Genomic DNA, 27,005 nt, shown 5'->3' on the forward strand with positions numbered 1-27,005 from the left:
AAAATCCTTAAGTGCTTTCACTTAGCTAGGCAGTATAGCAAAGAACGCAACTACCTGGGCAAGTTACTTAACCCCATTTTGCCTCAATTTCCTCATCAGTAAAATTGGAATAATTATACCTACCTCTGGGAATAATCCTAGACAATTAAACAACTTAATACATGTAAATTGCTTAGAATAGTGCCTAGCATACTTAAAAGCCTCAGAAATTTTTAAGCCAATGTAAATGAATAATCTTAATAATCACCAGCTGTGTGTCCTTGTACAAATCATTTTATCTTTTCACATCACAATTCTGTTCTGTAAGGTCAGAGACCTGAATTCAAGCCTAAAGGGCTATCTAGTAATATTATTCTATGTTCCTATAATTTTGAATTGCACCAGTCACCTTGCAAAGAAGGTTAGGTATGATCCCCAATGTATAGAAAAATCTGAGACCCAAATTAAGTTAAATGATTTGCCCAAGGAGATAGTAAAGGAAGAGCCAAGGCAAAGATATGGTATTCTGAGAATCCTCAAAACTTTGTTCTCTTCAAAAATTCTCACCCTCTATCAACTCCTTCCCTTCTTACAGACATAGGTATGACATACTCAAAAACAAATGAACAACAACAAAAAAACCCTCCAATGTAGTTGTTTTTTTTTTTTTTTTGGCCACGCCACAAGGCATGCGGGATCTTGGTTTCCAGGCCAGGGATCGAACCCATGCCCCCTGCAGTGGAAGCAGAGTCTTAACCATTGGACCACGAGGGACGTCTCTCCAATATATTCATTTTAAAAATTCATTAAGCTATACATTTTTTATGCATGTTTTAGATCGTAATTTTAAAAGACAAAATAGGCTTCATCATTAAGTGTATTCACGTATGAACAGACGTAGCAGAAAAATTAAAAAGCTAAAGAAAGACAAACTCAGCTAATTATGTTCATTAAAATTTTGTGAGGCGGTAAAAGTTTTAAAACTGAAGTGTTACATACATACAAAAAAGTTTATATAAGTATACAACTCAATGATTCTCATAAAGAAAACCATGAAATTACCACCCAGATCAAGATACAGAACATTAACAACCCTATAGTCTCCCTTATGCTCACTACCAAAAATAACCATTATTCTGACTTCTGTTGCCATCTATCAGTTTTGTCTTTTTTTTTTAACTTTATAGAAATGGAATCACATAATAAGCACTGTTTGTGAATGGGTTCTTCCATTTACACTTAATTTTTCTTCTTGCAAAGTGCATTTAGGTAAGCCTAGTAAGAAAGGTTCTCTCGTGTATTATCAAATATTCAAATTTAAACCATAAATCATTCTCAAAGCAAACCATTTCTCAAGCCATAAAATATCTAAGATATTGATTTGTTTAAAGTATAGCTGGTATTCCCTCTCTCCCCAATGACATTTATAAAACAGAAATTTTCAGTTACTTTTAATTGGAGAAAATAGAGATCCAAATGTCTCAATAGATATTGAATAAAATTTGAATTATAAATTATAAAATTTGAATTATAACCTTTAAAAAGCAAGACAGAAGAAAAAAAGGGACATCATGAAAAAATTTCAGACCATAATTCTCTTAAAATTAATTTTGATCTTCTATATAGAAAAGAGTTGTCAATTAATTATAGCCAACACTGAACACAAAAATGCAAAAATCTGGTTTGCACTAAAATACGTAATTCCAACACAATTTTGATAGCACTGCAACAAAATTTTTAAATAACGAAATGCTTCTACTTTATCCTGAGATCTCCTCCTCCTGCTAATCTACATCACTGTTTCATTTTAACAGACCATAATCTGTGCCGTCTAACATGTAGCATTAGCCACATGTGGCTATTTAAATTTAAATTAAAATTAAAAATTTTTAATTTATTGGGATGGCTCTAGTAGTACTTAGTTGTCTTTAACTTCATTCAAAACAATTTTGTTACTGTACTGTGACACCTGTCGTATCAGGGTACAGTAAAAAAAAAAAAAACAACTTGGGACTTCCCTGGCGCAATGCTTAAGAATCCACCTGCCAATGCAGGGGACTTGGGTTCGATCCCTGGTCCGGGAAGATCCCATATGCCACAGAGCAACTAAGCCCGCGCGCCACTATTACTGAAGCCCACGCACCCTAGAGCCCGTGCTCTGCAGCAAGAGAAGCCACCGCAATGAGAAGCCTGCACACTGCAACGAAGTGTAGCCCCAGCTCACCGCAACTAGAGAAAGCCCGCGCACAGCAACGAAGACCCAACGCAGCTGAAAATTTATTAAAAAAAAAAAAAAAAAAAACTTATCAAAATTGGTGAATTTTTGTGTAGCTGTTTTAATATTTAAGATGGAAGAAAAAAGTAATATTTTTGCCATATTATGCTTTATTATTTCAAGAAAGGTAAAAACGCAACTGAAACGCAAAAAAAGATTTGTGCAGTGTATGGAGAAGGTGCTGTGACAGATCAAATGCGTCAAAAGTGGTTTGAGAAGTTTCGTGGTGGAGATTTCTCACTGGGCAATGCTCCATGGTCGGGTAGACCAGTTGAAGTTGATAGTGATCAAATCGAGACACTGAGAACAATCAACGTTATACCACATGGGAGATAGCTGACATATTCAAAATATCCAAATCAAGCGATGAAAATCATTTGCACCAGCCTGGTTATGTTAATCACTTTGATGTTTGGATTCCACACAAGTTAAGCAAAAAAAAAACCTTCTTGACCATATTTCCGCATTTGATTCTCTACTTAAATGTGATGAAAATGTTCCGTTTTCAAAACAAATTGTGTCGGGCAATGCAAAGTGGATACTGTACAATAATGTGGAAAGGAAGAGATCGTGGGCAAGTGAAATGAACCACCACCAACCACACCAAAGGCCGGTCTTCATCCAAAGAAGTTGATGTTGTGTATATGGTGGGACTGGAAGGGAGTCCTCTATTACGAGCTCCTCTGGAAAACCAAACGATTAATTCCAACAAGTACTGCTCCCAATTAGACCAGCTGAAAGAGCACTCGACGAAAAGCGTCCAGAATTAGTCAACAGAAAACGCACAATCTTCCATCAGGATAACGCAAGACTGCATGTTTCTTCGGTGACCAGGCAAAAACTGTTACAGCTTGGCTGGGAAATTCTAATTCATCCGCTGTATTCACCAGACATTGCACGTTTGGATTTCCATTTATTTCTGTCTTTATAAAATTCTCTTAATGGAAAAAATTTCAATTCCCTAGAAGACTGTAAAAGGCACCTGGAACAGTTCTTTGCTCAAAAAGATTAAAAGTTTTGGGAAGATGGAATTATGAAGTTGTCTGAAAAATGGCAGAAGGTAGTGGACCAAAAGGGTGAATATGTTCTTCAATAAAGTTCTCAGTGAAAATGAAAAATGTCTTTTATTTTTACTTAAAAACCAAAGGCTTTTTGGCCAACCCAACAGTTCCTTGGTCGAACTAGCCAAATTTCAAGTGCTCAATATGTACTGAACAGCAGTTATCGAATGTCAGAAGGAATCAGAGAAAGTTCTATTGAACGACACAGGTTCCATACATGCTGTCTCATCTCCCACTCCTCACCCCTTATTATGCTAAAATTAACCTAAGAAAACGATGGATGACTAGTATGGATCACCAAATCCCATTGTTTCCCATTTCACTCAAATTTAATTATCACTCGTTTGGAAATCTCCTTGGCCTCCACTATGCCTCATTAACCTAATTTTAACAGGTTTTCTTAAAATTCAATCTTCTCCCACTCCCCTAAATGTGAGCCTCAATCTCTGGCTCTTCTAGGTTCAAGATCTCATCCAGATAAGGCCTACCTTTCTTCCTGCCTCAAGTTCTCTATCTCCAAGCTCCTGCAGGACATTTTTACTACTATACCCTGGCCTCAATGTTAAACATGTGAAGGGTTTCATTTTAGTCCTTTTCCAAAACCAGCTCCCCCTCCCAATTCCATATTTCTATACTATCACTATTCTCTGAGACCCAAAACCCACCAACTCTGAATCCTTGCCACTAACCTCCCATTCAAATTTGTGTATCTCCTTTAGGGTATCAACCAACAACCCTCTACTTTAATCTAGCTATCTAAATTACCACCTTGCCACCACCTTAATTCAGGTCCTTATCACCTAATTCTGAGTACAGTACAGATTCTTCACTGCTTTCTAATCTTTGCCTGCTCCCGATCATGCAAACTACCACCAAACACGTCTTCACCAAAACTGCCTTTGATCTCAGCCTAAAAGGGCTCAGTACAGCAAGTAAAAGAAATTTCAAGGGGCTTCCCTGGTGGCGCAGTGGTTGGGAGTCCGCCTGCCAGTGCAGGGGACGCGGGTTCGTGCCCCGGTCCGGGAGGATCCCATGTGCCGCAGAGCAGCTGGGCCCGTGAGCCATGGCCGCTGGGCCTGCACGTCTGGAGCCTGTGCTCCACTACGGGACAGGCCACAACAGTGAGAGGCCCGCGTACCGCAAAAAAAAAAAAGAAAGAAATTTCAAATAATTTAAGGATTTGATTAATTTATAGCACTTTACAAACTTATTTTTGAATCCTCTATTCTGTGCTAGCAAAACTAAAACTATTCCCCAAACACAGCTCTATGTGCCTCACCTATATAAAGCTGGGACTCCTCCTAGTTTCTACTATGCAATTTTAACATGTTAGCTGCTTTATATTACAAAGCTATCCATCTCAGCGCCTCTTACATAGCACCCATTTTGAACAGACCTAAGTGAACAGACCAGGAATAAGAAAGTTACAAATACACGTATGGGTTTAGATTTAATATAAAAGCATCAATATTTATTACATGCAATTCTATTCCCCCAAAATTTACTCTGCAGAATTATTTCTGTGGAAATTATCCTACCGTTGTTCAAAAGTATAAAGTGCTAGAATATCCATGAGAGACAGCACTTTTTGTAATAAGGGAAAAAAATCCCTAGATGTCCATCAGTAAAGGACTGGATAAATAATTGTAGCATGCCTATAAAAAGTTTTAAAACACTACAGTCCTTAAAAATGAGGTAAATCTATATTTTGTGATACAGTAAGATGTCTGTAGTACATTACTGAGAAAAAAAACAAATTGTAGATAAGCACGTACAGTTTGATCCTATTAAAGGGAAATTTTAAGATCTATATATTAACTGAAAACAACTATTAATAGGGGACTAAAATTGCATTCTATTCATACAACTGAATAGCTATTAAGCTAATAGCTTTTAAGTGAAGTAAATATACATGTATCAACACAGATAAATTTCAAGCTTTTCAAACAGAATATATACACTAAGGTACCACACACATTTGAAACACCATAATACTACATGTTAAATACACAGAGACATTTGCTGGAAGAATGAAAGAGCATGGGCTAAGAGAGTAAAACCACCTCTGGATAATGGAAACAGGATCTAAGATGAATGCAAAAGGGACTCCAAACTATATATTTTGATTTTTAAAAACAAATATAAATACACCTTTCAGGCAAATCTTGCAAGATGTCAACATCTATTAAATCTAAATCAACATCTTTTAAATTAGGTACATGGTGATTATTAAATTATTCTCCATATTTTTCTAAATTTTGAAATATTTAAATTTTACTTTTAAAAAAAAGAAAGCCAAGATTGTGGAATTTTGAAACAGAGGAATATGGCCTTTATCGACTTCTACAGGGTATTTTTTTTTGACAAGCCTATATATCTTTATTATAATATTTTTAACTAAAAATCTCTATAAATTTATATTAGCACCTACCTTTATTACCTTGATTGCTCTTCAACTTTAATCTTATTCTTTAAAATAATAAAGTAGGGCTTCCCTGGTGGCGCAGTGGTTGAGAGTCCGCCTGCCGGTGCAGGGGACACGGGTTCGTGCCCTGGTCCGGGAAGATCCCACGTGCCGCGGAGCGGCTGGGCCCGTGAGCCATGGCCGCTGAACCTGCACGTCCAGAGCCTGTGCTCCGCAACGGGAGAGGTCACAACAGGGAGAGGCCCGCGTACCGTAAAAAACAAAAAAAAAAAAAAAACTAAAATAAAATAATGAAGTAAGGGCAGATAGTTAAAAAAAGTTCTACCCCAGAAATCTAACATTCTGAATATTTACACAGCATTTAAGTCACTATAACATGCAATAAACAGCAAAAGCCCAGGCTCTACCTAAACTCTATCACTTAAACTCTAAAGGATGTATTACATAGACGTTCCTAAAATATCAACAGATAAATGAGTAAATAAACTTACAGTGGCTCAACTCCCAGCTGTACATTAACACCAAAACCCCAATGAGACTCTACTGCCAAAATAAGTCATTTATCTAAGTATATTCCAGTTCGAATTACGTGTACAAAATCAGTATCACATCTGAGTTGCTATAGTCCCACTTGATATTTTTTAACATCTTTGTTGGAGTATAATTGCTTTACAATGGTTAGTTTCTGCTTTATAACAAAGTGAATCAGCTATACATACACATATACTCCCCTATCTCTTCCCTCTTGCGTTACCCTCCCTCCCACCCTCCCTATCCCACCCTCTAGGTGGTCACAAAGCACCGAGCTGATCTCCCTGTGCTATGCGGCTGCTGCCCACTGGCTATCTATTTTACATTTGGTAGTATATATAAGTCCATGCCACTCTCTCACTTCGTCCCAGCTTACCCTCCCCCCTCCCCGTATCCTCAAGTCCATTCACTACATCTGCGTCTTTACTCCTCTCCTGCCCCTAGGTTCTTCATCACCTTTTTTTTTTTAGATTCCATATATACGTGTTAGCATGTAGTATTTGTTTTTCTCTTTCTGACTTACTTCACTCTGTATGACAGACTCTAGGTCCACCCACCTCACTACAAATAACTCAATTTCATTTCTTTTTATGGCTGAGTAATATTCCATTGTATATATGTGCCACATCTTCCTTACCCATTCATCTATCGTTGGACATTTAGGTTGCTTCCATGTCCTGGGTATTGTAAATAGAGCTGCAATGAACATTGTGGTGCATGACTGTTTTTGAATTATGGTTTTCTCAGGGTATATGCCCAGTAGTAGGATTGCTGGGTTGTATGGTACTTCTATTTTTAGTTTTTTAAGGAACCTCCATACTGTTCTCCATCTACTTGATATTTTTAAACACACACACACAAACACACACACACACACACACACACACAGCTACAGTTCTTGCTCCGCATGGCAAGTCCACATGGCATATCAGCAAGCAAACTGGGAATTCAGGCCAAGTCCTGTGTTTACAGTACATAGAATCTGATTTTTCTTTTTAAGGTTTCATAATTCTCAAACAGCTCATTAGGAAAAGAAAAATTAGATGGAGGTCTTGTGTTTAACTGTGACCAAAGCCCAGACTGTCTCAGTCATAGTGGAAATTACAATAAGAAAGTTCAAATCAGCTTGCCTGCCCCATTTTCCCATACCACTTCCTACAGCTGCCACTCTGCTTAGGAACTGGAGTCAGTTAAGGAACCACTTCCTTCCTCTATTTTTTTTTTTTTTTTTTGGCCACACCCCACAGCATGCAGAACTTCCCCAACCAGGGAGTGAACCCGCACCCCCTGCAGTGGAAGTGCGGAATCTTAACCACTGGACCACCAGGGAAGACCACAACCCACTTCCTCAATGGTGACTATGACTTAAACCTTCATAAGCTAGCCAATGAAAACTAAGGACAGGGACTTCCCTGGTAGTGCAGTGGTTAAGAATCCACCTGTCAATGCAGGGGACAGGGGTTTGATCCCTGGTCTGGGAAGATCCCACATGCCACAGAGCAACTATGCCGGTGTACCACAACTACTGAGCCTGAGCTCTAGAGCCCACAAGCCACAACTACTGAAGCCCGTGCACTCTACAGACCATGCTCCGCAACAAGAGAAGCCAGCGCAATGAGAAGCCCACGCACTGCAATGAAGAGTAGCCCCCTCTCGCCGCAACTAGAGAAAGCCTGCGCGCAGCAACGAACACCCAACACAGCCAAAAAAAAAAAAAAAAAAGAAAACTAAGGATATTAAAATGTACTTTAAAATAGCAGCTTTTTCCTAATTATAAGAGTAATACATGTTCATTACAGAAAATTGGGAAACTACAGAAGAATATGAAGCAGAAAATGGTCACTATCCCAGCCAGAAATTAATCACTATTAATATTTCCATTCTTGTCTTTACAGGGTCTCTTTTATATATAAAAGTATATTAGCTCACTTACCAAACATGATTTTAAGTTCAGCAGACCAAAGGGGAATAAAATACTAGCTTCTTCAGAAGACTAACTTTTTTTTTCAGTGTGTTCAGAGTAAACCAAAACCATGTGTACAGGCAACTGGAGAGAGTAAGACAAGTGAGAGAAATCACACTTGCTCCTTTTCATTCACCCTATGGCAAACCATGAAGTCCATGTTTCAAGAACCACTATACACCCAACGACTAACTAATGAGTATGTTTCCTTTTTAAATAGGAAGCTACTATATAAATAAATATACACATACATATATACACACACACAATCTTGCCAGTAGGAGGGACACACACAGTGAAAAGAATTACATCTAGACTAATTTTTTTGTCACCATGAATCTATCCTTAAGAGAAAGTAAGAGGATATCTGAAAGGCTGATGTAAAGTTAATGACCTCTCCCACAAAAACATTTTCTGTGCACATCAGATGAACGAAAAATCTAACTACAGAAAATGATGTATTGGTTTTACAATGCTATAACTTATTTACACATGTAAATATATATGTTCGAGTTCAAACAGTTAGTCCATAAATATTGATAGCTTACTTTGTACCAGGCAGTATATAAAGTGCTGAGGAGTGAAGGAGAATAGCCATCAGTACCTACTTCTGCAGGGATTACAGTCTACCTCTTTAAATATGATGTCAAACACTAGGCATGTGGCCTCAAAGGAGTCACAACATCCCTGATTAAATGATGCTTTCAAATCCTTATGAGGATCTAAGAAGATGTATGTGACAGCACCTTATAAATCATGCTACCTAAGGTAAAAAGGGATACCTGGCCCTTTTCCCAAAATACTGTATATAGCAATCCCCTTCAGTATAAATTATCTTTTAACTGGCAAAAAAAATTTCTTTTAACTAGCAAAAAATAATCGCTAAGGTTGCTCTTTTCACAATATCTAAGATTTCAATATTATCTTTCTCTGATATCGACCCATATAAAATAACTGAAATTAAATTCCCCATGATGGGAAGTGAGAGGGAGACTCATTTTTGTAGTGCAAAAAACACCATTTTCTGATTTCATAACTTACAGCGGGGAGGAAAGGGGCAAATCAAAAGTAACTTATTCAAACTTAAGGAAAAAAGTTACCTTTTAATCTAAGATTCATCAGGGAAAGTTTCAACCCAAGAAAGCATTTTTTAAAAGTTACTGACTCAGGCTCTTCCAAATGGAGTTAGAGTGAAAGGTTAATTGTGGTATTTTGTAAGCAAAGGAAAGCAAGTACGGAGCAATTTTTTCAGTCTCCAAGACTTTTTTTTTTTTTTTTTTTGCGGTACGCGGGCCTCTCCCGTTGCGGAGCACAGGCAACAGACGCGCAGGATCAGCGGCCATGGCTTACGGACCTAGCCGCTCCGCGGCATGTGGGATCTTCCCGGACCGGGGCACGAACCCATGTCCCCTGCATCGGCAGGTAGACTATCAACCACTGCGCCACCAGGGAAGCCCAGACCTAAGCTCTTAGAAAACAAAAATGTTATAACCAAACTGCTTTCCATAAAGCATAGACTTTTAAAAATATACTCTACACAATATCAGTTCTTCATATCTAAAAGAAGTAGACTAATTATTTAGACTGTTTCCTATCCTATGATTTGCCCTTTTCAATTCAGCCACGTCAACAATGACAAAAGGTATCAAACTGATGCTTTATGAGCAAGGTTTATGTTTGCACTTATTGAGGATGTGACTCTGAACAGCATGGGACACTTTAAAGACTATCATAATCCAACTAGGCTGGACCATCTGCACAATTAGTGGAAAGGCCCAAAAACAGTCAACCATAAAAGCCCAACGTTAAATCTTAAGCGTCGAAAGCAGTTACGTCCAAAGTAGAGTATAGTACACTTCAAGGAGTACCCAAGATGCTCCACTGGGGTAAACAAGAAAGATATTTGAACTTTATTTTTAATTCTCATCCTTGTTAATTTTTTTGTTTGTATTTTATAAGGTACACAATAACCAGTTACTATACATATTATTTGTAAATTAAATACTTAAGGATTGAACATTAATACTCAAATTTTTTTTTACTGTTGGGATGAGCAATCAAAAAGTTTACAGACCATTGGTCTAAAGTAGTCCCTATCACTGCACTTTCATTTTTACCTGCCCCTTCCACAGTTAAGCTGTAGAGGCTAAGATCTGATGCTGAAAAAAGAACAAAGGAAAACTATTCCCAAACTATTTTAAACTCCCACCAACAAGCTAAAAGGTAGTAAATCACTAGCAAGAATATATGGAATTGCACAGGGAGCTCAGCTCGGTGCTCTGTGTCAACCTAAATGGGTGGGATGGGTGAGTGGAAGGGAGGTCCAAGAGGAAGGGGATATATGCATACATATAGCTGATTCACTTCATTGTACAGCAGAAACTAACACAATATTGTAAAGCAATTTTACCCCAATTAAAAAAAAAAGAATACATGGAATTGGACACTGATATTCTCTTGCTGAGACTTTAAAATAGCATCCTATCTAGAGGGTGCCCTGAGTATATTCAAATTTAAAAAACAAAACCCGGGGCTTCCCTGGTGGCTCAGTGGTTAAGAATCTGCCTGTCAATGCAGGAGACACGGGTTCAAGTCCTGGTCCGGGAAGATCCCACATGCCGCAGAGCTACTAAGCCCGTGCGCCACAACTACTGAGCCTGCGCTCTAGAGCCTGCAGGCCACAACTACTGAGCCCGTGTGTCACAACTACTGAAGCCCGTGCGCCTAGAGCCTGTGCTCCACAACAAGAAAAGCCACTGCAGTGAGAAGCCCGCACACCGCAATGAAGAGTAGCTCCCGCTCGCCACAACTAGAGGAAGCCTGGGTGCAGAAACGAAGACCCAACGCAGCCAAAAATAAATTAAAAAAAAAACCCTTTGCCAGGTAAGCCCACTTTTAGGAATTTAGCCTAAGGAAACAATAGCACATGTATTTTAAAAGTCCAAACAAGGGAATTCCCTGGCAGTACAGTGGTTAGGGCTCCATGCTTCCACTGCAGGGAGCACAGGTTTGATCCCTGGTCGGGGAAGCAAAATCCCGCAAGACATGCGGTGCAGAAAAACAAAAAAAAAAGAAAAGAAAAAATACATTTTATGTTGCAACTCAATACACATATATAAATGTATAAAACAACAAAAGTTTCCCAAATCAATAATTATTTTTACCATTTTTGATGTGCTGATATTTTCTAGTTTTTAGAAATCACCACGTTGATTTCACTACCCTATGACGTTGCCACCTGCCATTTAGAAAACAGAGCCCTACAACTTTACACAGAATGTACAAAACTCCTTGACCCTTCCACTTTCTACCACCGTTCTAACATAACAAAATGTGTGAAATCTAGCAAGTCTACTCCAAGTGCAAACCTGGGCACAAATGTAAGACTCCCAGATCCCTCTGAAGTTTCTTGAAACACTGACCATTTCTATTGGCAGACTGGTACAAGTGCTTGCTAAAAGGTTTCTCCAGGCACAGTACAGACATTTTGTTGTTGCTTTACCAGAGATATTAGTAAATTCTGCACTTGACAGCAGATACCAGATTTTACCACTGCTCCACAAGCCAACTCTTCCAGGAAAATAGGATTGTAATACAATATGACTCCATTATCATCCCCTTACATTTTTAGATTGCTTTTCATATACACCACTCCATTTGATCCTCACTGACAGGTTGATATAAACAGAGAATTTGCTCTTCTTCCTTTTACTAATGAAGGAACTGAAGCTCAGAAGGGTTATGTGGTTTGCCAGAAACAATACAGCTAATGAGAAGCAAAACCCAGGCTTGAACCCAGGACTCACTGGTCATCCAATGCCATGCTACAATAGTTTTCACTTTGAACATCTGATACAAATGTGAATTTAAAAGGTATGTTAAGGTTCTAGGTGCAAAAGTGAAGATACAAGCATGAAATTAAAATTAAAAATAACAATGAATATTAACAATTTTCTAGCCTCTAAAATTATTGGGAATCCTAATTCAATTGGATATGTATTTAATCTCATGCTTTGTCTTAAGTTTCACTGATTATAAAATTACATATAAATTCACCACAGAAAATTACAAAATTGGGTGGTCTGTAAGAAACAGCTGACCACATAAATTACACAAACTTCCCCCGAACCATTCTTAATCTTGTGGCTTCACACTAAATTTTGAAGTTCCCTATGTGAAATCCATTTTGATTTCAACACTAAGTTAATTACAACAGCATAAGCATGTTGTTTCTGCATAATACTTGCAACATGAGCTCAATTTCCAGAGCTCTTTTGGACAATGTCTAAAATCCATAAGTCAAAAGCAGAATTCAAAACAGAATGTTCTTTTTTCAGTTTTTTTTTAATTAAAAGGTTCATCTACCTATATGAGATTAATACTAAGTAACAATTACAAATTATTAAAGATTTCCAAATTCAGGCTGGAGAAACTACTTGAGGTCAACAAGTACAGGCCTTTAATCATAGATTGATAAGAAAACTGAGGTCCAGAGAAGTGACATTCCTAACAGCAGTCACAGAGTCAAATTAATGACACAATCTCTGCCAATCTACAGCTTCCCATTATTCTAAATACCTCTGTATCTAACAAAATGTGCTTAAAAACACCAATACCTAAAAAAATGAAGAAACACATACACACACAAAAAAAATATTAAGGCACATTTAAGAACCAAAAACTAGAGAACAGGATAGTGTGCAATAGCAGTCTTTAGAAAACAGAATCTCTTGATGGGATCTCAAAGTTCCAAACCACAAGGACTAAAAAACTCACTCTTTAATCCAATGCAAATGATCAAGTAACTTTTAATAACAAACATTGTTATCAACCACCAAAACTGTTCTTTTTCCCATCTCAATACTATTCATTTACTCAACAAATATCTGAGAGCACAGTATATGCTGGGAACTATGCTAGCTACTGGAGACACCAAAGAACAAAACAAACATGGCCTCTGGCTCTTGTAGTGGACAACTAGGTGTACTTCTCTAACAATACTACACTATGATTTAACAGGATATTTAGCAAACTCCTTCACTGCTCTATACAACTGTAACATTTTCTTCCAACTCTTCCAAACTTATAACAAACCTCACCACACCCCCTCTGCAATATGACTACTTCCTTTGGTAACTCAGCACTCCACTTTACCACAGAAGGTGTTAACCAAAACTGCAACAGATTTTAAAACTGACTTTACCAGTCCTCAGGGCCTCAGGCATATTTCAACAACTCTTCACAGTCCACAGTAAACCTGCCTGGTTCACAACCCTTGTCTCAAATGACTGCTAATTCACCTGCCCTACCCACACTTTACTAGAAACTGAATCAGATGGTGTAGGAGCAATCATGATGCTGGGAAGCACCTTCAGTGGAGCTCTTTGTGGGCCAGAAGCAGGCTTACTGCCTCTTCCTCTCTGCTTCTTTCCTCTGGATTCCTCATTGTATCTCTGGATATACCTCCAGTCAAGCAGCCTCTAATTTTATCAAGTGTGTTCCTCAGAACCTGCACAAATAATTTTTGGCAACAAATCTGTTTCCCCTACATAAATCCATTATATTTTAAGAGATGCTCAATTTTCAGTTTTGTCTCTCAGGCTTCCCCCTCCTCCATACCTCTGAAATTGTATAAACAATTAAAAACACTCTCAGGAGTCGTAATTAGTGGAAGTCTTTTGGAATACCAAAAGTGATCTAAAGCACAAGTTCACAAACCTGGCTGACCAGAATCATTCAGGGAGTTTTGTAAGGATGGATTCCTAGGCCCCATCCTCAGAGATTTTAATTCACCAGGTCCTGCGTGAGGCCCAGGAATCAGCATTTCAGGCAATCCATATTATTTCCGACAACTGGTATTTAATTAGGTAAGGACTGAACTAAAAAAACCTGGCCTACAAGCAGGGAAAACCTCGGTTCTCCTATGGCTTGCCATTAACTAACTACAAGTGGGGCTGCACCAGTGTGCTGGTCACTCGAACAGCTCAGGGTCACCTGAAAATGAGGAAAGTAATTAGAGCTGAAAGAAGCCTTTATAGGGAGCAAATCTAAAATTCTAGAACTCTCCAAACTTAGTTAAATGACACATACTGTACTGGGTTTACTCAAAACAGTGTCATTCTCTAAGCTCTTCTACCCACCCAAGTCACAGGCCTTGGAAAAGAAGACTTTCTGCTTGCCACCAACACACCTTACCTTAGTTGGTCTCTGAGCAAAAAGCAACACGCGTCTTGTCTCTTGCCCTACTGAAACAGCCTTGGATCTGAAAGGGGAAGGTCCCCAACACCTCTTCCTGTACAAGTCACGACTACTTTACATTAAAAAAAAATCATCTCACCTAATTCAACCCAGGCCTCGATGGCACTGTTGTCGACATTATGAGAAACGAGGGTGAAGCTCAACTGGAAGGGCATGCCAACTTTTTTTCCCTCATTGTGAAAAAATACTGTCAGATAACAAAGTGTATGTCAAGATAGTAAAACGGTTAAGAATTTAGGCCTCAGTCTGGAGACGACACCTGACCATCATTACCCAACAATAGCTAATGTGCAAAACTCACAGGTGAGACTATCAGACCCCCGATGAGTTTATTAAAACGGCCATAAAATTTACCCCACTATTTTGAAGGAAGTTTTCCAGCCCAAAGTACAACCAACAATATTATCTTAGGGGTCCTAAGCAGCAGGATTCAATACATTTAGTGGCACGATTTTCATCTGAGAAATTACTCTGCAATCTTTCGTGGAGCTGTTTGACCAGTGTTGCTGAGCTCTCTCAACCGCCTCCGAACCATCCTTCCCACCCAAGCACTACCAGGTCAGGGTGATGCCCTGCTGCACAGTAAGGCGGCCACTCCTCCTTCCCACAAGTCCCGGGCCCGCTCCGCTCGCCCCGGGGGCTCCGTGGCCCCCGACCTCCGGCCTCTCGCCATGGAGGACTCCCACAGACCCGGTCGGGGCGAGGGGCGCACACTCACCTCCCGGGGGTCCGCAGACATTTCCCCGGACGCTGCGATGTAGCGCCTCACACCCCTAGCCCCGTGGGCCCTTCCCCACCAAGTTCAGGAAGGCAGCCCGGGTTGGACCCCGCCTCCTCCGCGCCGAGGGTCCGGGCCGCGCCGGGCCGCTGAGCTCCCGCTCCCCGCGCCTCCCTCTGGCGGCCGCGGCCGCCGCCCGGGCCACCCTCCCCAGGCCACGCACGCCGTCCCCAGCCCCCCGCGGGCCGCCGCCGCCTCCTCAGAGGGTGACAGCCGCCGCACCCGGGCCGAGGCCCGCCCCTCCTCCAGCTCCTCCTGACCCCCGGAGAAGACGGGGCGGGAGGGGGGCCTTCCTTACCGGGCGGCAGGACATGGCGAGGCCCGTCACGGCACGGCCTCCTCCGCCACCCCACAAGGCTCCCAGCCAGGGCCGGCGGGGGGCAGGGCCTGGGCCGCTAGAGCGTCTCGACCGGCTGCTCCTCTGCCACCGCCTTCTCACAACCACAACAACATGGCGGCGGCGGCCACACAGAGCACGCTCCCGAGACAGAGCCGGGCCGCGAGCGGGGGCGCGCGCGCACGCTCGGCCTCTCAGCCGGCGGTCAGGGGAAAAGAGGGCGGGCCGTCGCGGGGGAGGGGGCGCGGTCTGGGCCGATTACCACGCCCCCGGGGTGAGCGGGGTTGCTGATCAGCCGAGCGCCCGGGGCGAGCGAGGGGCTGGCTGGGAAGCGCAGCTGGCGAAGGAGAGAAACGGGTGGGTAATGGGCGAAGAAGAAAACCAAAGGTGGTCCCACAGATTTTTGGGAGGCATCTTTTCCTAGCTCTAGAGCCCTGGGCAAGACAACGCTAGAACAATAGTAGTGTCTTTCACCTGTAATTGTGCTGAGGATAAAACTAATTTAATGTAATGCAAGTTAAGTATAGTGTGCTCAAGGTTCTACTCAATACAATTTCAGACTGCTTGCACCAAAGCACAGCTGGAAGAAGTGAGTTTTCAAACAAGCAAAAAACAAACTTGTAACCCACACTCAATAGCCTGTAGAAGAATTCTACACACCAGGACTGAATTAACCTCAGGCCCTAACATTCACCTCATCAGAGTTACGTTTTAACATTATACCTTTGACTTTTCTGGAAAATGGCTGCGAGAACCAGTCAAATGAAATCTATCCTTGCATTTGTTGTACCGTTTTTTCCACAGTACTCTGTGCAATTATTTACCTGTTTTTCGTGTTTTTTGTCTTTTTATCCCATTCTGAAGTAAAAGCTACTTGAAGATAAAGATCTTTGTTTGGTTCATCACTTTACCCCCAGCACCTAGAACTGCTCATGACAAGCAGTGGGAAATTTCTTGATTAACTAATAGCTAATATTTATACAACTCATCTAATTGAATCTTCACAGCTCGAATAAGTAGATACTGTTATTATCACCATTTTACAGATGAAGAAACTGCAGCCCAGGATAAGATGCACTAAAAGTTTTTTAAAAATCAAACCCAGGGGCTTCCCTGGTGGTGCAGTGGTTAAGAATCCACCTGCCAATGCAGGGGACATGGGTTGGATCCCTGGTCCAGGAAGATCCCACATGCCGCAGAGCAACTAAGCCCGTGCACAACTACTGGAGCCCACGCCCTAGAGCCTGTGCTCCGCAACGAGAAGCCACCACAATGAGAAGCCCGTACACTGCAACGAAGAGTAGCCCCCCACCCCCACTCGCTGCAACCAGAGAAAATCCCGTATGCAGCAACAATGACCCAACGCAACCAAAAAATTAAATAAATAAATTTATTTAAAAATATATATATGTCAAACCCAAACCCAACTGACAACAAAAGCTATGCTCCCACCCACCAGGCTGTACTGCCAACTCTGTGGCATCATTGCCTGAAATAAAATCCCAAGTAAGAAACTACATTAGAGTTCAAAGTTAGGAAAGGCTTTGCTCTACTCTGTCAGCTGAAAAAAAATTGCACAACCTAAAAGTTGAGAATATGTTTTATTCTCAGCCTCTCTGATACCTCTGGGGACTGTTCCAAAGAGGTAAGGGAGGAGCCAGAATATATAGGAATTTTTGCACCAAAAAAACAGGGAGTCAGAACATCAAAAGATTACCGTTAATTGAAGAAAAAACAGACATCTCAAGTTAGTGAATTTAGCACTTTACTATGCATGGGAAGATGCAGGAGTCTGGGCTCATTGAAATCATTTCTTTGATATGCACCTTAACGAACTGGAGCCAGTAACCTGTTTTCTCCACCCTGAATCCCTTGCAGCACCGTAAAGAAGGTGGCTACAATGGCTGATGGCTTGATGGCCACAACATCCTTTGTTTACTGATATAGCAGGCAATATTCTCTGACTACGTTGCTCACAGATACAGGTGCACTTCCTTTCTGATAATTAGTGTTAGGCAGCTGATTGTGTATCTTCTCACCTTGGCTTCCAGAAAGCCCAGGGCTAAATCTGAAGCTCAGTGGTGGCCTGCTGTTGGCCCTTCAAATCCACATATTAACGGTGACTTTCCCTCCCACCTCAACTCTGCACCTTTATTTATAATTTGCTATCCAGCTTTCCTTTTACTGTTATATGATTATAGCCTTTAAAGTATGAGAGAGGAAATAGTAAGTACAAAAGAACAGATGAACAGGTTTTCCCACCTGTTTCTCCTATTGCCCAGTAAAATAAGGTTCCCATCAAGTTCAGTCCCCTCGGGGCACACGTTTTGCTACCTAGGCCTCTGCTCAGGCAATGGGTGAAGGATAGGGTTCCATAGTTGGTGGTCTCTGATTGGATGGAAGCTAGTACCTGACTCCAGGACAGCCCAGCCATAGGCTGGCTAGCTCCCAATGAGTTGTCTCGAGGAAGATATTCAGCCAATATGCTGTTAACATCCACTCACCCAATCCCACAACTCCCCAGGAATACGACGGAAGAAGGCAGACTTTTGGCATATCACTTTGACCTCTTTTTAGACAGAGTGTCACCGTATTTGCCTTTTAACTTGGGCTAAGGAATCCTCAACTAGCATATAGGATGTAGGAGGAATTTCTGTGTGCACATAAGATCACTATTTGCGTGTCCTCATTTGTTTAGATGGGTAGTAATATTAACAAAAGTGAAATATTGATACTGTATAATAAACCATGGCTACATTTGGAAGAGCCACATAACCCAATGAACCAATATTTTCTAAATGACCAATTCATGATGTTACCAAATCATGCATGAATAAAAGATCTATTCAAAATGCAAGATAAACCAATGGAGTTTAGTGTAACTGAGTACAAAAGATTCATTCAAATGAATTTACGCAACTAAACTTTAAGAAACTACCTCTTCTCAAGTTTTAGCATAGTATCAAAAAAAGAATATCCACAACCATCTGAATTGTATGAGGCTGGATTGTCTTCATGTATTTCAATGAAAAAAACTGACAGATTGAATGCAGAAGCAGAAAGGAGAATGCAGAATTCCTGTATTAAGTCAAACTTTAATAAGACCTGCAAATGTGTAAAACAATGCCATTCGTTTTTTTTCCTCTTTTTAATATATTTATTTATTTATTTTTGGCTGCGCTGGGTCTTTGCTGCTGCGCGCGGGCTTTCTCTAGTTGCCGTGAGTGGGGGCTACTCTGTTGCGGTGCATGGGCTTCTCATTGTGGTGGCATCTCGTTGTGGAGCACAGGCTCTAGGCGCTTGGGCTTCAGTAGTTGTGACGCAGGGGCTTAGTTGCTCCATGGCATGTGGGATCTTCCCAGACCAGGGCTCAAACCCATGTATCCTGCATTGGCAGGTGGATTCTTTTTTTTTTTTAACATCTTTATCGGAGTATAATTGCTTTACATTGTTGTGTTAGTTGCTGCTGTATAACAAAGTGAATCAACTCTATGTATACATATATCCCCATATCCCCACGCTCTTGCGTCTCCCTCCCTATCCCACCCCTCTAGGTGGTCACAAAGCACCCAGCTGATCTCCCTGTGCTATGTGGCTGCTTCCCACTAGCTATCTATTTTACATTTGGTAGTGTATATATGTCCATGCCACTCTCTCACTTCGTCTCAGCTTACCCTTCCCCCTCCCCGTGTCCTCAAGTCCATTCTCTATGTCTGCGTCTTTATTCCTGTCCTGGCAGGCGGATTCTTAACCACTGCACCACCAGGGAAGTCCCCAATGCCATTCTTCTCATTAAATTTTTTGTTCTGGAAAATAGAGTCGTTTTTCACAAAAATATGTTATTTATATTACCATGTCATGGGTTTACAATATTATTTTTAAACCATGTTATCTTTTAATGAATATAAGTAATTTAATATCTTGTCAGTTTTAATTCTTAACAAGGTAAATATCAATTGACATACCCTACATAACAAAAGTTCTTCAGGGTCCTCAATAATTTTATTTATTTTATTTTATTTTATTTTATTGGCCGTGCAGCACGGCTTGTAGGGATCCTAGTTCCCTGACCAGGGATTGAACCCGCACCCACTACAGTGGAAGCTCGGAGTCTTAACCACTGGACCACCAGGGAAGTCCCTTTCTTTATTATTATTTATCAATAATTTTAAAGAAACCAACAAGTTTGAGAACCACTGCCATATTCATTGGAGTTACTCAACTGCAAAGACATTTTTAGTCAGCACATAGATTTTTTAATTTAAATAGTTATGTTTAATATATATTTGGAAAAATATAACAGATCAAACTCAGTATCACAGATATCTTTGCTTAGGATGAGACTACATTTATTTATGTAAAGTGAGGAGTTGATTTAAAGAAAAATGTGATATAAATATTAGTACAAAGCTGATTATGTCAAAAATTCATAAGGATAGTACTCAAATGACTGGTCTTTGGGAAACACTGAAATAGTGATGGAGTTTTTTAATTGGGCAGACCTGCCACCAAACCTTCTATGTGGGTGACTTCATATGGAAAATGAATTATTGTGGTGATTAAATAAGTTAGCCTGTGTACAGATGTGCTTCCTGTCCTCCTCCCAGGAAGAGGCACCCAGCAGTCCAGTGTCAGGGAAGACCTGCTGCAATAGGAGGTAGGAGGCCTGGATTCGTGACCCAGCTGAACCACTGACCCACTGCCTGAACTGACCCCACCTTCCAGGCCTCAGTTTTCTCATCCAGAAAATCACAGAGTAGGATGTCATCCTCTCTCTGCAGCCTGCCAGTCCTACCAACCATGCTCTGATTAAAGGATTCAGCTTCAGGAGAATCACAGAATTGCAGCTGGAAAGGACTCAAGAGCTCCAAATATGTCTCTCTGCCAAGACCTCCCCACTCCCCGCACTGATTTCATAAATGAGGGAACTGAGGCCCAGAGAGGTTAAGAAGCTGGGGACGAGGGGTTCAACAGGTACCACCCCAGGGTCCAGTGGGGAAATGAGAGTGCTTCCTCTACACTCTGATAAATGATTTAGATGTTTGGTGGTTTAGACACCACTCACACTTTAGTAAATACTGCACAGTTCTGCTGGGGATACGAATCCCACTTCAGCCTAAGAAAATCAGTGCTGTTTTTTGGGAACACTGTGTCAACCAGATTGATGGATTGCTTCATGTTGCTAACTAAATCCACCTTGAAAGGCCAGTCGCCCCCTCTAAATTCCCCCAGGGAAAGCAGAAGAGATGAAATTGGCAAGGAGAGGATAGAAAGGGATGGAGGGGAGCGAGAACCATAGGAGAGGAGCGGTACCTTCCCTCTTTCTCCTTTCCGTCCCCCTTCCCCCTCTCTCTACCATCTCTGATGTAAGACGACACACCCCTCTCAGTGCCCAGCTTGCTCTACCCAAAGCTTCCCTGCAGCCTGGGCCAACTCGCAGCCACAAATAGAACCAGAATCCACTGAAAATAGCTCCTGCTCCCTTCTGCCCAGAGTTTCCAAGTGCTGCCAGGGATGCCCTGCCCCCACTAACCAGGTCCCAAGCAGGGAACTCTGGTCAAGGGACACCAAGACCAGGGTTAGGGACCATCTCAGGGACAGCAGTCCCAATAATAGTTGACTCTTATTAAGTGCTGGTTCCGTGACAATACTGCTAGGAGCTTTAGTTCCCAGTAACCCAATGAGGAAGGGCCAGACGATCCACCCCATAATGCAGATGAGGCTCTGAGAGGTGAGGAACTTGCCCAGAGCCCTAGCCAGTGGGAGCGGGAGGTGGGGTCCACATGGTTAACCACTGTGCTGCCTACACTCCTCTCTCCATGTAACACGGCCGCATCAGCACCCTCCAGATCCCTGAGGCTGTGGGGAGCTCAAGCCATCCAGACACTCCCTTGCCAGCTGGGGAAACTGAGACCCAGAGAGAGGAAAGTCTTGCCCAAAGGCACTCTGTAAACAAGTAAATCAAGCACCCAGGTCTTTCAGCTCAAAAGCCAATGGTTTTTGCAAAGGTTGAAGCAAACAGAGACTCCCTTGTTCCTTTTATGTAAAAGCCCCATCAGTCTTTTCTTTTTTCTTTTTTTCTTTTTCTTAACATTTCAACTTCCTCCCATTTCCCACCAGAGCAGAGAGCCTGCCCCAAACACCCGTCTGGCAGCCAGGCATCCTGAGATTACCTCTTCTTCCCCCTCTGCTCAGGGTGTTTAATGTTCTAGGGGAAGAGAGCAAACAGCAGGGTGTAATCATGGGTGACACAGGCTGGGTTTCTCCTTTGCTAAGTATGAAGCAGACAGGACCCAGCAAGGGAAGAGAATTAGCAGGGATTTTCTGGCTCATTTAAATTCAAGGCCCAAAAGACACACGTTTTTCCTTACCCCTGAGAGTTAGATAAATTTTCTTCTACCCTAAGATCCCATTTGTTTTAAAATAATTATCCGAAACAGTCTTAACCTCTAAGGTGATGACAAGAAAGACTAGAATAAGGCTGCAAAAGCTCTGCTGGAAAGGAATTAAGTTATTTAAGAAGTGGTCTAGAAGTATGAAAAAGAATCTTATACCCGGTGTCAGAGGATCTCGGCTCCATTCCCAGACCTGCCACACCTCGACAGTTTCTCCAATGTGTCTGAGAACCAAGCTGCCTCAGTTGCTCCAATGTGTCTGAGAACCAAGGAGTCCAAAGAGCATACACACTCAGTCTTTTGGTTTGTTACCAATGTTTGTGGAGTACCCGCTTTGTCCAGCACAATGCCAAGCTCTGCAGACGCAACAGTGTGCAAGACACAATCGGTCCCTGCCCTCCTGGGACTTATGGTCTAGTTGACAAGGCAAAGTCAACAGAAGGCAGATAAGTGCTCTGATGGAGAAGATACAGGATTTACAGCAGCAGTTATGTAGAGAACCCACCCACACTTATAGTGGTCCAGGTAACATTGATACGGAGACTGGAAAGAAAGCTGGAGTTAATTGGGCAAGTCAAGAGAAAGATGACTCTTGAGAGGGAACAGCACGTGCAAAGACCCAGAGGCAAAAGAGAAACTATTCACCAAACCAAGCAACTGGAGCAAGTATAGGTTTATTTGGGCATCTTTCTGTGCTGCAGGCTTACCATTTTAAGATTAAAATTGTGCCGAAATTCTATGATTTGATGCTGTGTTAATCACAGATGGCAGGCTAGATTCCATAATGGTTGCATTCTTCTAATATTACAAATTCCTTCATCAGCACCTCTAGGAAATAATCAACCCTGTTCCGACAAGTCTCTGGATGTTGACAAATCCTTTTATCGGATGTATGCCATCTGTCTCCCCGAGTCCTACATTCTTGACTTTTTAAGTTTGAGTCTTCTAGAACCTAACCCACTCCACCCTTCTTCATCAGGGCATACATGGCATAAAAGGGCAGCTGATGTGGTCTGGGGGCCTTGGTCATTCAGGGAAATTACAGAATTATATCCAACCAGAGAGAAAAAATAATCCTGTACCCCTAGCCCAACAGCGTGAAAGATTGCCAACAAACACCTCTGTGGGAAATGCGGCTCTAAAGGCAGGAAACAGAGGATCAGACATGTAGCTGGAAATAAGTCTTTGCTTTCCACCAGTGAGGCTGGAAGAGGCTGAGTGACTTGCTCAGGGTCTTACAGCAAAGTGGCCAGGCCAGCTGTCAAATGCAAGTGATTGGCCTATAACTTCCGAATTTCCAAAATGTTTCTGAGGAATGATATTACGTAGCTATCATCAAAATAAACAGAACAAAACAAAATTTTCCTAACTGAATAAATTTGGGACATGCTGAGTTCAACAAAGGTAACCAGATTATTTTCTTTGCTGTAGGACTTCTCAGAACCTTGATATGCTGTTATACATAGTAACCTTTCAAGAAGACGTTATGGACTTTTCAGTTTCCAGAACTCGTTTGAGCTGAGGACATGTTTCTGGGCAACTCCCAGGATCTGGGCTCCTCAGAAGCTACTTTGGTAAATACTGCACTAACTATCCCATGCTTTTGTAGCCTTTTATCCTTACATATAAAGGGAGTCCAATCTATATATTTTGTATGGATGAATGGATGGATAGCTTGACCATTTCCTTGTTGTGTGACCTCAGGTATATGACATCCTCCCCTTCTTTGAGCCCCAGTTTTATCCTCTACTACAGGGGCCAGCAAACTTTATCTGTAAAGGGGTAGACAGTAAATATTTTAGGCTTTGCAAGCCACATACATTTCTGTGGCATATTCTGCCCTTTCTTTCTTTTACCAACACTTTGAAATGTAGAAACAATTCTTAAATCTCAGGCCATACAAAAAGAGGCGGCGGGGGTGTGGAAGAAGGGCAGGATTTGGGCCTGAGCCATAGTATAGAACCCATGCTCAACAAAGCTTAACACATGTTAAGCATGAGGACATCCACCAGGTATTCTGTATTTTGTTATTTGTTGGTCCTCCTAAGCCACCTTAGGAGATGAAGACCAAGTTTCATCCCCTTTCTAGGGAAAAGCTGATGTCCAGAGAATGAAAATGATGAACCTCATTTGCAGTGTTAGTGACCAGATGAGGTTGAAATGAAGACCCTTGAATGCCAGTCCTAAGTTCTGATGCTCATGAGAACAGATGCCCAACCTATACTGTGGACCTGTAGCATCTCTGCAATTTCTGTAAGAGAAGGGTTTAAGAGCAGTAGCTTGCTTAAAGGGAGGGACTAGGAAGTTCCTAGCTTTGAGACATCAAAGCTGCCTTTGTAAAACACATTTACAAATCACACACACTTTTTACTTACAGTGGATGTTTACTTTGGTTGCTTGGGAGGGGGCTGAGAGAGAAACTGGGGTAAAACTCCCAAACTATCCCTCAGATCTGTCCTTGCTACAGCTACTGTGGACCAAGTTCGTTGTTGGCCATTTTCAGTTCCCCAGCTCATTTCAGTTGCCCACCACAAACTAATCCTGTGAGGCAGGTAATATTATCACCGTTGAACCATGGAGAAGGTGAGGCTCCAGGAGGTTAGTTAACTCACTCACCTGCCCCATGTCTTTCAGGTGATAAATTATGGAATCATAGTTCCAGAGTCAGGGCCTGATTCTTTTATTTTTTAGAAAAACTTTTTGGCCCACACCACACAGCGTATGGAAATTTTAGTTCCCCAACTAAGGATTGAACCTGCACCCTCAGCATTGGAAGCTCAGAGTCTTAACCACTGGACCACCAGGGAAGTCCCAGGGCCTGTTTCAATACAACCTGCTGCTTTGGACCACATCCCTGGGCCTATGTTGGAATGATCAGGATACTCACAGTCAATTTCTTACAGTTTCACACTTAATTACGTAGATGATTAGATTGCTTGATAAATACTTCACATGTTCGTCTTCATTCAATCATTTTATGGACTGATACCGTGTAGTAAATATTTGAGTCAAAATTGCTTTGGGTTCTTGGCTTAGAAATAGAGCCAAACAAATACGCCCAACTGATTTTTGACAAAGGTATAAAAGCAATTCAGTAGAAGAAAAATAGCCTTTTAAACATACATTGCTAGAGCAATTGGACATCCTTAGGCAAAAAAAATGAACATTGACCTAAATGACACACCATGTACAAAAATTAACTCAACATGGATCAAGGATTTAAATGTAAGATATAAGACCATAAAATTTTTAGAAAAGAAAAAAGGAGATCTAGGGTTAGGCAAAACATTTTTTAGACTTGACATCAAAAGCATAACTCATGAAAGGAAGTTAATAAGTTGGACCACATCAAAACTAAAACCTTAGGCTCTGCAAAAGGCCCTACGAAGAATACGAAAAGACAAGCTACAGACTGGGAGAAAATATTTGTAAACTACATATATGACAAAGAACTCTCAAAACTCAGCAGTAAAAATCGAATAATTCGATTAGAAAATGGGCTAAAGACATGAACAGACGCTTCACTGAAGAGAGTAGACAGATGGCAAATAAGCACATGAAAAGATGTTCAACATCGTTAGTCATTAGGGAAATGCAAATTGAAACCATAGTAAGGTATAACAATAAACCTACCAGAATGGCTAAAATAAAAAATAATAATAACACCAAGGGCTGGTGAGGAAGCAGAGAAACTGGATCACTTATACGTTGCAGGTGGGAGTGTAAAATGGTAGAGTCACTCTGCAAAAAAGTACAGCAATTTCTTTTCCTTCTTTCTTTCTTTCTTTCGTCTTGGCTGCATTGGGTCTTCACTGCTGTGCATGGGCTTTCTCTAGTTGCAGTGAGCGGGGGCTACTCTTTGATGCAGTGCGCAGCTTCTCATTGTGGTGGCTTCTCTTGTTACAGAGCACAGGCTCTAGGCGCGCAGGTTTCAGTAGTTGTGGCACGCGGGCTCAGTAGTTGTGGCTTGCGAGCTATAAAGCGCAGGCTCAGTAGTTATGGCACGTGGGCTTAGTTGCTCTGCAGCATGTGGGATCTTCCTGGACCAGGGCTCAAACCCGCGTCCCCTGCATTGGCAGGCAGATTCTTATCCACTGTGCCACCAGGGAAGTCCAGTATGGCAATTTCTTACAAAACTAAATATACACTTACAAATACCCAGCAGTTGTGTTCTTGGGCATTTATTCCAGAGAAATGAAAACTTATGTTCACACAAAAACCTGTACATGATTGTCCATAGCCACTTTATTCATAATAGCCCCAAATTGGAATCAAACCATATGTCCTTCAATGGCTGAATGTAAAACAAATTTTGGCACTTCCATACTATGGAATACTACTATTCAGTAATAAAAAGGAAGTAACAATTGACACCTGCAACAACTTCATGGGATCTCAAGGGAATTATGCTGAACAAAAAAAGCCAACTTTAAAAGGCTACATACAGGATGATTCTATGTATCTAACATTCTTGCAGTGACAAAATGGTAGAGATGGAGAATACATTAGTGGTTGTCAGGGGTTAGGGAAGCAAAGAGGAAGGGAGAAGGCTATGACTATAAAATGGTTGCCTGAGGGATGCTTGAAATGAAACTCTTCTGTAACTTGACTGTGGTGGTAGTCAAACAAACCTACACATGTGACAACATTGCATAGAACTACACACACACACACACACACACACACACACACACACGTAAAACTGGTGAAATCCAAATAAGTGGGTGGATTATATCAATGTCAATTTCCTGGTTGTGATATGGTACTATAGTAATAAAGGGGAAAATTGGTAAAGGGCATAGGGGCGATTTCTTACAATTGCATGTAAATCTGCAATTATCTCAAAATAAAAGTGGTCTTTTTTTCTGGCCGTGCCACGCAGGATCCTAGTTCCCCAACCAAGGCTCGAACATGTGCCCCCTGCAGTGAGAAGTGTGGAGTCTTAACTACTGGACCACTAGGGAAGTCCTGAAGTGGTGTTTTTTTTTTTAATTCCTTTGAGT

The 27,005-nt window shown here is 41.4% G+C and overlaps 1 protein-coding gene across 13 annotated transcripts in view; it reads right to left on the reverse strand.

Annotated features, from left to right (window-relative positions):
* MTMR3 (myotubularin related protein 3) overlaps nt 1-15,732 on the reverse strand; it is a 147,254-nt gene extending 131,522 nt beyond the window's left edge. For 6 of the 13 annotated variants that reach the window (XM_027124343.1, XM_027124342.1, XM_027124337.1 and 3 more), the window contains exon 1: nt 15,569-15,731. The gene's annotated coding sequence lies outside the window, so the exon portion shown is untranslated. Of the gene's footprint in view, nt 1-15,210; nt 15,532-15,568 lie in introns of those variants that run through there. The other 7 variants (XR_003436660.1, XM_027124339.1, XM_027124330.1 and 4 more) reach the window with 3 other exon arrangements.
* Nucleotides 15,733-27,005: the final 11,273 nt, after the last annotated feature.

Source organism: Aethalodelphis obliquidens, unplaced genomic scaffold (assembly GCF_003676395.1).
Source record: "Aethalodelphis obliquidens isolate GAN/ISIS:26980383/991018 unplaced genomic scaffold, ASM367639v1 scaffold28, whole genome shotgun sequence".
Taxonomy (NCBI): Eukaryota; Metazoa; Chordata; class Mammalia; order Artiodactyla; family Delphinidae; genus Aethalodelphis; species Aethalodelphis obliquidens.